This window comes from Ailuropoda melanoleuca, chromosome 16 (genome assembly GCF_002007445.2).
Source record: "Ailuropoda melanoleuca isolate Jingjing chromosome 16, ASM200744v2, whole genome shotgun sequence".
NCBI classification, from domain to species: Eukaryota; Metazoa; Chordata; class Mammalia; order Carnivora; family Ursidae; genus Ailuropoda; species Ailuropoda melanoleuca.
Genome location: NC_048233.1, coordinates 897,560 through 908,500, shown reverse-complemented (window position 1 = coordinate 908,500; position 10,941 = coordinate 897,560).

Below are 10,941 nucleotides of genomic sequence, written 5' to 3'. Positions count from 1 at the left end.
CTACCCAAGGGAGAGGGGAAGAAAACCACACACAACTGTTTGCAACCCCAGCAGTGGGCTGGAGGCAGACATCTAGTCTGACTGCAGGCCATGTTCACCAAGGAAAGCTTCTCAGAGGATAGCACAGGGAGAACACCTGCAGCTCTGGCAAATGCCTGATCTGACTCAACTCAAAGTCAAGGTGGCCCCAGACAGGCCCAGTAACAACACAGGGACCAAATCCTGCTCAGAACAGGCAAAGATCCACTGCAGATGACTAGACTGAAGGCAAAAGTAGCTCAGCCACAACAGCAAGGTGCACAGTACACACACGGGAGACACCCCTGAAACGCCAGGTTCTGAACAGGGGACATTGCACTACAGGGCACTAGAGGACCTCTTCCATGCCACTACTTCCAAGAGTGGGAGATGTAGTTGACTTTCCTAACACATACGAACAGACACAGAGAGTTAGATAAAATGAGAAAACAGAGGAATATGTCCCAAAGGAAAGATCAGGACAAAATCACAGCAAGAGAGCCAAATGAAACAGAGATAAGTAATATACCTGATAGAGGATTTAAAGTAATGGTCATAAAGATATTAACTAGACTTCTCAAAATATTCCAAAAAATAGAAGAAGGATAGCTTCCAAATTTATTCTATGATGCCAGCATTATCCTGATACCAAAATCAGAGACTCTACAAAAAAAGAAGAAAGAAAGAGAGAGAGAGAAAGAAAGAGAAGGGAAGGGAAAAGAGAAGGGAAGCAAAGAGAAGCAAAACGAAGCAAAGCAAAGAGGAGGGGAGGGGAGGGGAAGACAAGACAATACAGAATGACAGGCCAATATCCCTGATGAATATAGATGCAAAACTCCTCAAAAAATGTTAGCAAATTGAATCCAACAATACATTAAAAAAGTCATTCACCACAATTGAGTGGCAATTATTCTTGGGCTGCAAGGCTGGTTTGATGTTTGCAAATCCATCAATGTGATATATCACATCGACAAGAGAAAGGATAAAAAGACATATGACATTCTAAAGATGCAGAAAAAAACATTTGACAAAGTACAACATCCATTTATGCTAAAAACCCTCAACAAAGTAGGTTTAGAGGGACGATACCTCAACATAATAAAGGCCATACATGAAAAACCCACAGTGAACATCATTCTCAATGTGAAAAAATGAGAGATTTCCCCCTAAGATCAGGAACAAGACAAGGATGTCCACTTATCACTTTCATTCAATGTAGTACTGGAAGTCCTAGCCATAGCAATCAAACAAAAAGAAATAAAAGGCATCTAAATTGGTAAGAAAAAAGTAAAACTTTTGCTATATGCAGATGATATGATACTATATACAGGGAACACTAAAGACGCCACCAAGGGGCACCTGTGTGGCTCAGTCAGTTGAGTGTCTACCTTCGACTTGGGTCATGAGCCCTACATCAGGCTCCTTGCTCAGCAGAACCTGCTTCTCCCTCCTCTTCTCGCTTTCTCTTTGCCTGCCATCCTGCCTGCTTATGCTCTCTCTGTTAAATAAATAAATAAATAAATAAAATCTTGAAAAAAAAAAAGACTCCACCAGAAAATTACTAGAACTGATAAATGAATAGTGTAAAGTCGCAGGATACAAAATCAACATACAGAAATCCATTGCATTCCTTTTTTTTTAAGGTTTATTTATTTATTTTAGAGAGAGAACATGTGGGGGGGGCGGGTAGGGAAGAGGGGGAGAGGGAGAGGGAGAAAGAATCTTAAGCAGATGCCAAGCTGAGCACAGAGCTTGACACAGGTCCTGGTCCCATGACCCTAAGATCAAGCCCTCGGCTGAAACCAAGGGTGGGTCACTCAACTGACAGCGCCACCAGGGTGCCACCCAGGCACCCCACCATTGCATTTCTATACACTAATAATGAAGCAGCAGAAAGAGAAATTAACAAACAATCCCACTTACAACTGCACCAAAAATAATGAAATACCTAGAAATAAACTTAACTTTTCTGAACGAGGTCTGGGAACTTAGATGAGCTCCAAACATCAGGAGATGATTGAAGCAAGAGAAGGAAGAGCTTCAGGCGCTCACAGTCTAGAAGGCATTGGCCCCTTGGCACTCCACCCTCTTTCCAGAGCAGACAGTGTTGCAAAAGTCCCTTATGTACAACAGAAAATTGTGTCTGATAGAAAAGAAAATCGCGGGTGCCTGGATTGCACAGTCAGTTGAGCGTGGGACTCTTGGTTTTAGCTCAGGTCATGATCTCATGGTCCTAAGCTTAAGCCCCATGTCAGGCTCCCTGCTCAGCGAGGAGTCTGTTTCAGATTCTCTCTCCCTCTCCCACTGCCCTTCCCCACCCCCCATGCTCGCTCTCTCTCTCTCAAATAGATAAATCTTAAAAAAAAGAGAGAGAGACAGAGAAAGAAAGAAAAGAAAACAGATCCCTTATTTTTCCTCAGAAATCTCATTGGCACATTTTTCTTTTTTCCATTTGTATTTTGAATCTGCCTGGCCCAGGCCTGTGACCTATAAAGCAAGACCCTGCTTCCCATCAGCCAATGCGTGGGTGATGACTTAGCATCTTCTCTGGGCCCCGCCTGAGCTGCTGTCATGGAAGAATAAGGGGAAAGACACAAGTCTATAAACCTGTGCCTGCAAGGCTCTGGTGACTTGGCCTCTTCTTCATTCATCGACTAAAGCAGGTGCTTATTGTATTGCAACAGTGCTTACAATAAAGGGCATTGGAAAGCAATCCAGATGCCAACTTGTTGGGGCTGTTAATTGAACTATGGCATGTTCCCACAATAAAACACTGAGGTAGATAAAGGAATTACTCTCTATGACCCAAAATAGAAAGATCCCGAGGGCATATGGTTAAACAAAAAGAGCAAAGCCCAGAACAGTGTAATATGCAGCCTTTTGTATCAGAAAAGGAAAAACAGAATATTCATGTTTGCATTTGTTTATTTTGCACAAAGAAACACAAGAAACTAATAAATACGGTGGGAAAAAATAGATGGGGTGGGAAAGAGGATAGGGTGAAGTTGGGATGGGCATTAAGACTTTCCAATCTATCCTTTTCACATTTTTTTATTTTTAAAAATATGATTGCATACATATTCAAAATTTTTATTTTAATATAATAAAACTTAGAGATTATTAGGGTACTACCCTCTCAGCCTACACCATGTGCTCTAAATTTGTACCCACGGGATGGCCCAAAGTCTAGAGCAGACCTGTCTACTGGGAGGGGAGATGAGGCAGCAAAAGCAAAGCATACGAGGGAAGTAGTAGCAAGTGGTAAGGCAGAAGCAGGGGGCTGGAATGAGTCCCTGAGGACTATTACACTGTGGGTAGGAAATGGACCAAAATAGTAACAGTAATGGAAGTATGGGTGAATTTTTTAAAAGTTTTATTTAAGTTATCTTTACATCCCACTTGGGGCTTGAACTCAGAACCCCGAAATCAAGAGTCACATGCTTCTCTGACTGAGCCAGCCAGGTGCTCCAATATGGGTGATTTTTATTTCATCGACACTTTTTAACGTTTACAAATTTGCTACCACAAGCATGTTTTGCAACCAGGAAGTATTATTAAATGTTACTTACTACATTAAGTGTTACTCCCAGCAACGACAGGAGGAGACAGCAGAGGATAAGGGAACCACAAGGTGCGCTGAGCTGCTGGAGGCATTTCTGTGGTTCCGCGAATGGCCATCAGGGGTCAGCAGCACGCCGCAGTCTGCCCGCCGCGGGCCACAGGTGAAGAGGAGGCGGCTCCCGCCGGGGAAAGGCTCCTGCCATCCTCAGTCTCACACTAATCGCCATTTGCTTTCCACAGGCTTCTGTCTCGGGCCATTTCCACTAAATGGCAGTCACGGGGGTCTCGGAGGGCCACAGCTGTCTGCAAGCTGGGGGCCGGTGGAGGAGGGGGTCGCTGGCGGAGATTCTTGGAACCTGCGCTCTGCCTGCCTGGGGACTCTGGACAAAGAGAAGGCTCCAAAGATCCATTCCTCCTGGGTGGGGGACAGGAAACTGAGCCGGTTTCCGGGACTGGAACTCGGCCAAAGGAGAGCCAGGGGTCACAGGAGGGGTCAGCCTGTCCCAGGAGGAAGATTGCCGCTCCCAGTAGGGCTAATGGTTCTGTCCTCATCAAGCAAGGGGACTGGTGGAGAGCTTGTCTGAGGGTGAATTAGGGGCTGCGGCTGCCCAAACTCCACCCTCTGAGCTGGAGAACTGACCAAGGCCCCCCAGGAGTTTATGGAAACCTGTTACTGAGAGGTGCTTCAGACAAGAAGAGAAAACAGCCCAGTGTTGTAGTGTGAGCACCAACCTAAGACTCTGGAAACCTGCTGTTATGCACTATGTGACCTTGAGAGAGTTGTTTACCCTCTCTGGGCGGTAATTGAGCCCTCTGTAATACAGAGTTAGATAAGATGATCTTTAGGCCTCTCCCAGCTCCAATATTTTATGAATCTAAAAATTCCAGTCTTCCTACCCTTCCTTGCCCCAGAAGGGGCCTAGCTCCCGGAAGGTCTGGCTGGACCAGGACGGACCTCATCCCCATTATGTATGGTATCTGGCCAGTCCCCAGGCAAAGTCCCTTTGGAAGATTGGATCAAGGCCACCCTGAAGGTAGAGGAGGAAAAGGCTTTTGGCTAAAAGCTGGGATAAAATGAAACTCAGCAGCTCTGTGTCGGCGGCACCATTACGTGTAAGATTGAGTGGTATGGACATTGCTCTGGCGAAGCCAGCTGGAAGTGCTCCCTGTCCCCACCATGCTCCTGGACACCCCACAGCTCTGCCAGCCCCCACACCTTCTATTTACACCCTTCCTGGACAGAGAAGAAAGGACCAAAAAGGTGAAGTTATTTTTATGGTAACTTCTATATAATGAACATATTACATATGTGAAAATAATATTTATAATCCAGCATGCTAACTTAATAGTTGGTTTATGGATGGATATATATATACATATATATATATATCTCCAGTCCTCTAGTGATCAATTCTTGTGAGAGGCAAGGATCACATCAGTCACTCAAAATCCTGATTTTGGGAAAAGGGACATTCTGACATTCTGGGTGGCTGAAGCAGGTTACAGAATCCTATTCTGGTGAGCTTTAAAAGTCAAGCAGGCACAACTTCCCAATTATTTGGGCAGCTCTTCCAGAAGTGGTGATGGTTTAGATAGCTTTCAGGATCCCTTCCAGTTTGAGACCCTATATTGTTTATCTCAGTTTTGCTATTCTTTTCAGCCAACATACCTTCCCCTTGTTTTCCCCATTCCAAATGAAGAGCTAACTAGAGCAAGACCCAGATCCAGATCTTGTGGGACCCTGAGGCTTATACATATTTGAAGGACCCTCTTAAAGAAAAAGAATTTTAAATCACTAATACACAAGTTCTCTTGGAAGAGGTCCATGCACATCCAAGCCCTGAAAAGGGAGCCTCAGTAACACCACAATGAATTGGTTCCCATTTGGAGATGTCTTCAAACTCTAAAAAGTCCACCTGTTTCTCTCCTTCTTCCAAATCTTTTTCTCTTCCTTTCCCTTCCCTTTGGTTTATTGGTTCCCCTCCCTTCCCATGAGGCATCTGGGACCAGAGGGACCTGCAGGGCCAGCTGAGGAGGTGGTAGTGGGGGGTGAAGAGGGACCGCATACATGGGGAGTCAGTAACTATGAAGATACATTGAGGATAGTGGGAGCCAGGTTTCTCACTGATGGGGAACAGAGTTAGACATGGGAAGGGCTGAGGCTGAAATAAACCCATGGTATTGAACGGAATTGGAGATAGAGGTGCAAACTCGTGTTTGTTTGCTTTTTCTAAGTAAGCTCTGGGCCCAACGTGGAGCTTGAATTCACGACCTCAAGATAAAGAGTCACAGGCTCCACCAACGGAATCAACCAGGCACCCTGCAAACTCATGGCTTTTTAATATACATAGATAAACTTGAAAATAGAAGTAAATGTATACGTATAAGTATACATGTGTTTTAATATATACAGTTAACAAACAAAAATTCAACTGAGTAAATACGAAGATCTAATTGGCTTTATTAAGTGATTCACAGAATCAGGCAGCAACCCATCTAGCAAGTGGAGGGGAACTCTGAGGAGCCATATAAAATGGAAGATTTTTATACGAAAGACAGTGGGGTGAGAAGTCATTAACAAAAGAAAAGATCATTCCAGGCAAGGTCATCTCCCCTTAGCGTGAAGGGCACGGGCTCTTATTAGGTGGATTACCTCATCTTTGGGGGATGGAGACGGCCTATGTGGTGGATTATCTCATTGGTACTGATCAGAAAATTCCTGACTGACCAGTTAAGACTTACATTTCTGAGGGAAGTTGAAACTGCACTTAGGTTAGGTATTAAGGCCCGATTGGTAACTTGGCCTAAGTGACACCATTTTGGGAGCACGGTTTTCTTTTCTTTTAGTTTTTTTTAAAGATTTTATTTATTTGTCAGAGAGAGCGAGAGCACAAGCAGGGGAAGCAGCAGGCAGAGAGAGAAGCAGTCTCCCTGCTGAGCAAGAAGTCCCATGCAGGACTCCATCCCAGGACCCTGGGATCACAACCCTAGCTGAAGGCAGATGCTTAACTGACTGAACCACCGAGGCTTCCACAAGTGTGATTTTCTTTTTAACAATATAAATCATAGTTACACATGTGCATATATGAATTATATTTATGTCTGTATACACACACACCAGTAACAAGCAGCACATCTAATGCTCAGGTCAAAGTTTCTAAATATTCTCTACTAAAAGGAACCAAAGTTCTTTGCAGAAGAGCTCGTGCCCAGAATGAGACAAGGAAAGTGCAAAATGAACCTAGAATATTTAATTGTGTCAAAAAGTAAGGAATTTCTCAAAATATTGTAAGAATTTATCAGAGTCACAGCAGACAGCTTAACAGAGTTCCCATGGCCAAGTCTTTAACAGTGTGAGCATCTCAAAAGAAATAATGATAGTGTTAGAGTGCAGCCCATTGAATAGAATCAGAATCTGTGAACCCTAATGATAGATAGACAGATAGATAGATAACTAAATAAAACGAGAAAGCTCTTTCTTACAATAGAATGGCAACCAATAAATATGGAAGTAATCAATATTCGATGATTATATTTTCTAAAATATTTTCTTTTTTTTTTTTTACAAACTTTTTTTTAAAGATTTTATTGATTTGTTTGACAGAGAGAGAGAGCGAGAAAGGGAACACAAGCAGGGGGAGTGGGAGTGGGAGAAGCAGGCTTCCCGCTGAGCAGGGAGCCCAATGCAGGGCTTGATCCCAGGACCCTGGGATCATGACCTGAGCCGAAGGCAGACACTTAACAACTGAGCCCACCCAGGCGCCCCTAAAATATTTTCTTTTTTTAAAGATTTTTGATTTTTTATTTATGTGGCAGAGAGACAGCCAGCGAGAGAGGGAACACAGCAGGGGAGTGGGAGAGGAAGAAGCAGGCTACCAGCAGAGAAGTCTGATGTGGGGCTCGATCCCAGAACGCCGGGATCACGCCCTGAGCCAAAGGCAGACGCCTAACGACTGCGCTACCCAGGCGCCCCCTAAAATATCTTCTGTTGGTATCTCTAATCCTACATGTTCTTACACTGTGACTTTGATAGTCTTCCATCAAAAAGTCCCCACCTCTTGAAACTAGGAGGCTTAGATCGAAGGGATATGACCAGCCAAGGGTGGCAGAAGTGATACCATGTGACTTTCAAGGTCATATTAGAAAAAACAAGAGCATTTCTGCTTTATTACCTGAACACTTACTCTTGAAGTCTTTGGCCACCATACTGCGGGGAAGCCCACACTGGCCATTGTGGAGACTCCATGGCTGAGCCTTGGGATTGTATAGAGATAAGGAGATGCCTGCCCAGCCCCCAGCTTACTCCAGCTCCACCACCACTTTGACCGCAAATGCATGAGAGACTCTAGACTAGAACTGCCTAGTTGGTCCCTTTCCAAATCCCTGACCCACAAAACCTATAGGACATAATAAATTTATATTATTTCTTAAGCCATTAAGTTTCGGGATAATTTGTTACACAGCAACAAGAAACTAGAGGGGTGCCTGGGTGGCTCAGTCGGTTAAGCATCTGCCTTCGGCTCAAGTCATGATCCCAGGGTCCTGGGATCAAGTCCCGCATTAGGCTCCCTGCTCAGGTGGGAGTCTGTTTCTCCCTCTGCCTGCCGCTCCCCCTGCTTGTGCTCTCTCTCTCTCTCTCTCTGAAAAATAAATAAAATCTTTAAAAAAAATAAATTTCTTAAAAAAAAATAAGTAACTAGAACAGCAATGACTGTAATAATAGATTCAAGCAATGATCTTCAATGGCTACAGAAACTAATGGGTTACAGGTTTGATGAGAATAAGAATTTTACATAGAGTTTTACAGAAGTGTTTCCCCATTAAATATTTATCAATCACAAAGTGGATAATTTTGCAGTTCCAAATCCTGGCAGACATTTCCTTAACAAAGTGATTGAAGTGACCATCATCATAATGGGACAGATTGACATTGTAGTCACTGGTATGCTGATAAATGATTAACAACAGGCTGGGGGTGGGGGGCTACTGATTTGTAATATTTGCTGATTTCTGTAGCATGAAAACTCCCACAACAACCCAGCTGCCTGGCTGGCTCAGTTGGTAGGTATGTTACTCATCTCAGGGTCGTGAGACTTAGCTCCACATCGGGCCTAGAGCTTACATTAAAAAAAAAAAAAAGTATAAAAACAACTCCCACAAATACCAATTTCAGACCACCGTTGATTTCACAACAGGCTGAAATTTTAGTGACTGTTTGTTGACGACCTCCAGGAGGCCCTGATCCATGTGCCCCCTGGATGTGATGTACTGAGAAGGACAAAACATCACTTCTGAGGCCTTCTGCCTGAAAACATATAAACGGGAATCTCTTCACAAGGAAACATTACACAGACCTGAAATGAGACATTACCAAATATAACTGGTTTGTACTCTTCAAAAATGTCAAGGTCACAAAAGACAAGGAAAGACTGAGGAACTGTTCCAGAGTGAAAGAGACAAGACAGAGTATAACTAAATGTAATATGTGATCCTGGGTTGGGTTCTGATCCAGAACAGAAATATGCCTGGAAGGGTCAGGGCCAGATGGTAGGATCTTATCAACGTTAATTTCCTGCTTTGGGTGGTTATACTGTGGTAACACAGAAGAATGACAGGGTCTTTAGTAAATGGGCACTGCAGTATTTACGAGTAATAGGTCTTAATGGCATCTTAAGTCTCAATTGGTTAGAAAAAATAGGATCTATTATGCAGACATTGGAAGAGATACAGATATATATACTGAGAGAATGGTGTAATAAATGTAGTAAGTTGTCAATAATGGGGGAACCTAGACAAGGAGCATGTCAGAGTTCTTTGTACTACTGCGACTTTTCTGAAGGTTTCACATTATTTTGAGAGAAGAAAGAAAAATATTCCATGGTTTTCCCTAAGGCTGGATCCCAAATTCTCACCTGCTGGAAAACAGGATGATTCGCATCTCCAACAACATTCCCTCAGTTTGAAATTTTTTTTTTTTTAAAGATTTTATTTATTTATTTGAGAGATAGAGATAGTGATAGAGATAGTGAGAGAGAGAACAAGCAGGGAGGAGAGGGAGAAGCAGGCTCTCCGCTGAGCAAGGAGCCCAACGAGGGGCTCGATCCCAGGACTCCAGCATCATGAACCCCAGCTGAAGGCAGCTGCTTAACCAACTGAGCCACCCAGGCACCCCCCTCAGTTTGAATTTTGAGAATTCTCCCTGCCCTTCCCTGGGAGATGTGCCAGCTGATGAAAAGCTCCGGGACCCAGGAGGAGGGGGCTGGACCAGGGCATTCATCATGGGCCAGATAATGGGGACTTGTACAATAAGCCTGGCAAGTCAGGGACCCTTGGTGTCCCTGGTCATTAGGTTTTTCCAGACTAGAAAATTCACCTGATGAAGAAGGAAAAAGCATTTAACTCTCTCCAAAAAATAAATAAATATAGACTACATAATTCAAATTACAAAAATATGTTTTAGCAGAAGGATTTGCTTCAGATTTCCTTTAAATAAATAGCAAGCCCCAGGTGCAGCATGATTTCATTTACAAAAACTCAATTAACACACAAGTTTTCCCAAAAACATACGTCAGGGTACCTTCTGGGAAGTGCCACAGGAGGAATAAGTGAAATCAGATTTAACGACTCTACTCCTGGTAGAAATATTACTTAGTTCCAAAGGGTCTGCAACCTGTTTCCCAGCTCTTCATAATTTAATGTCTGGTTCTGTTGATGTTTCTAGTTCTCTGCTAGGACTCAGCCTACTGAAAAGGCATGAAGACAAGACTAATAGCTGGTTTAATTTGCCAAATCAGAGATCACACCAAGTCCAGGCCAGAGACCTTACACTCCTGGGAGACCCCTGTAGTCATGACAACTTGCTACAGAAGTCCATTCTGCTAAGTTCCATTTTCACCATTTATTAAATAAAAGTCAGCTGAGTTGGGACCTATGTACTAGCTGCTGGGATTGGCTAAGGCAATAAATCAAAGACTGTCAGAATTAGATAGGATCTTAAAGGTCATCTTGCTCCATCTGGGTACCAGACTGTGGTTGAGGACCCCTAATCAGCAAGACTATTTCCAGTGTCATGAACCAAACAGTGATAAACTACTAATGGAGAGAGGGTTGGCTGCTGCATTTGAGCCTAGATGCAGGTGATGGGTGATGGAGGAGAAGACATTTGAATCCACCTGGGACTTCTAAGGAATTCTTTGATCCTCCTTCACTTCCTTTAGTCAAGTGAAGACAGGGCTGGTTTCTTGCCTTCCTTCTCCAGAAGACCAGGCTAGGAGCCAGAATTCGATCACATGAGGTCTTCTCTTTGGGAGACTCTGCTCTGTTCCCTCCTGCTTTAGCAAACAGCTCAATACATACAGGTTA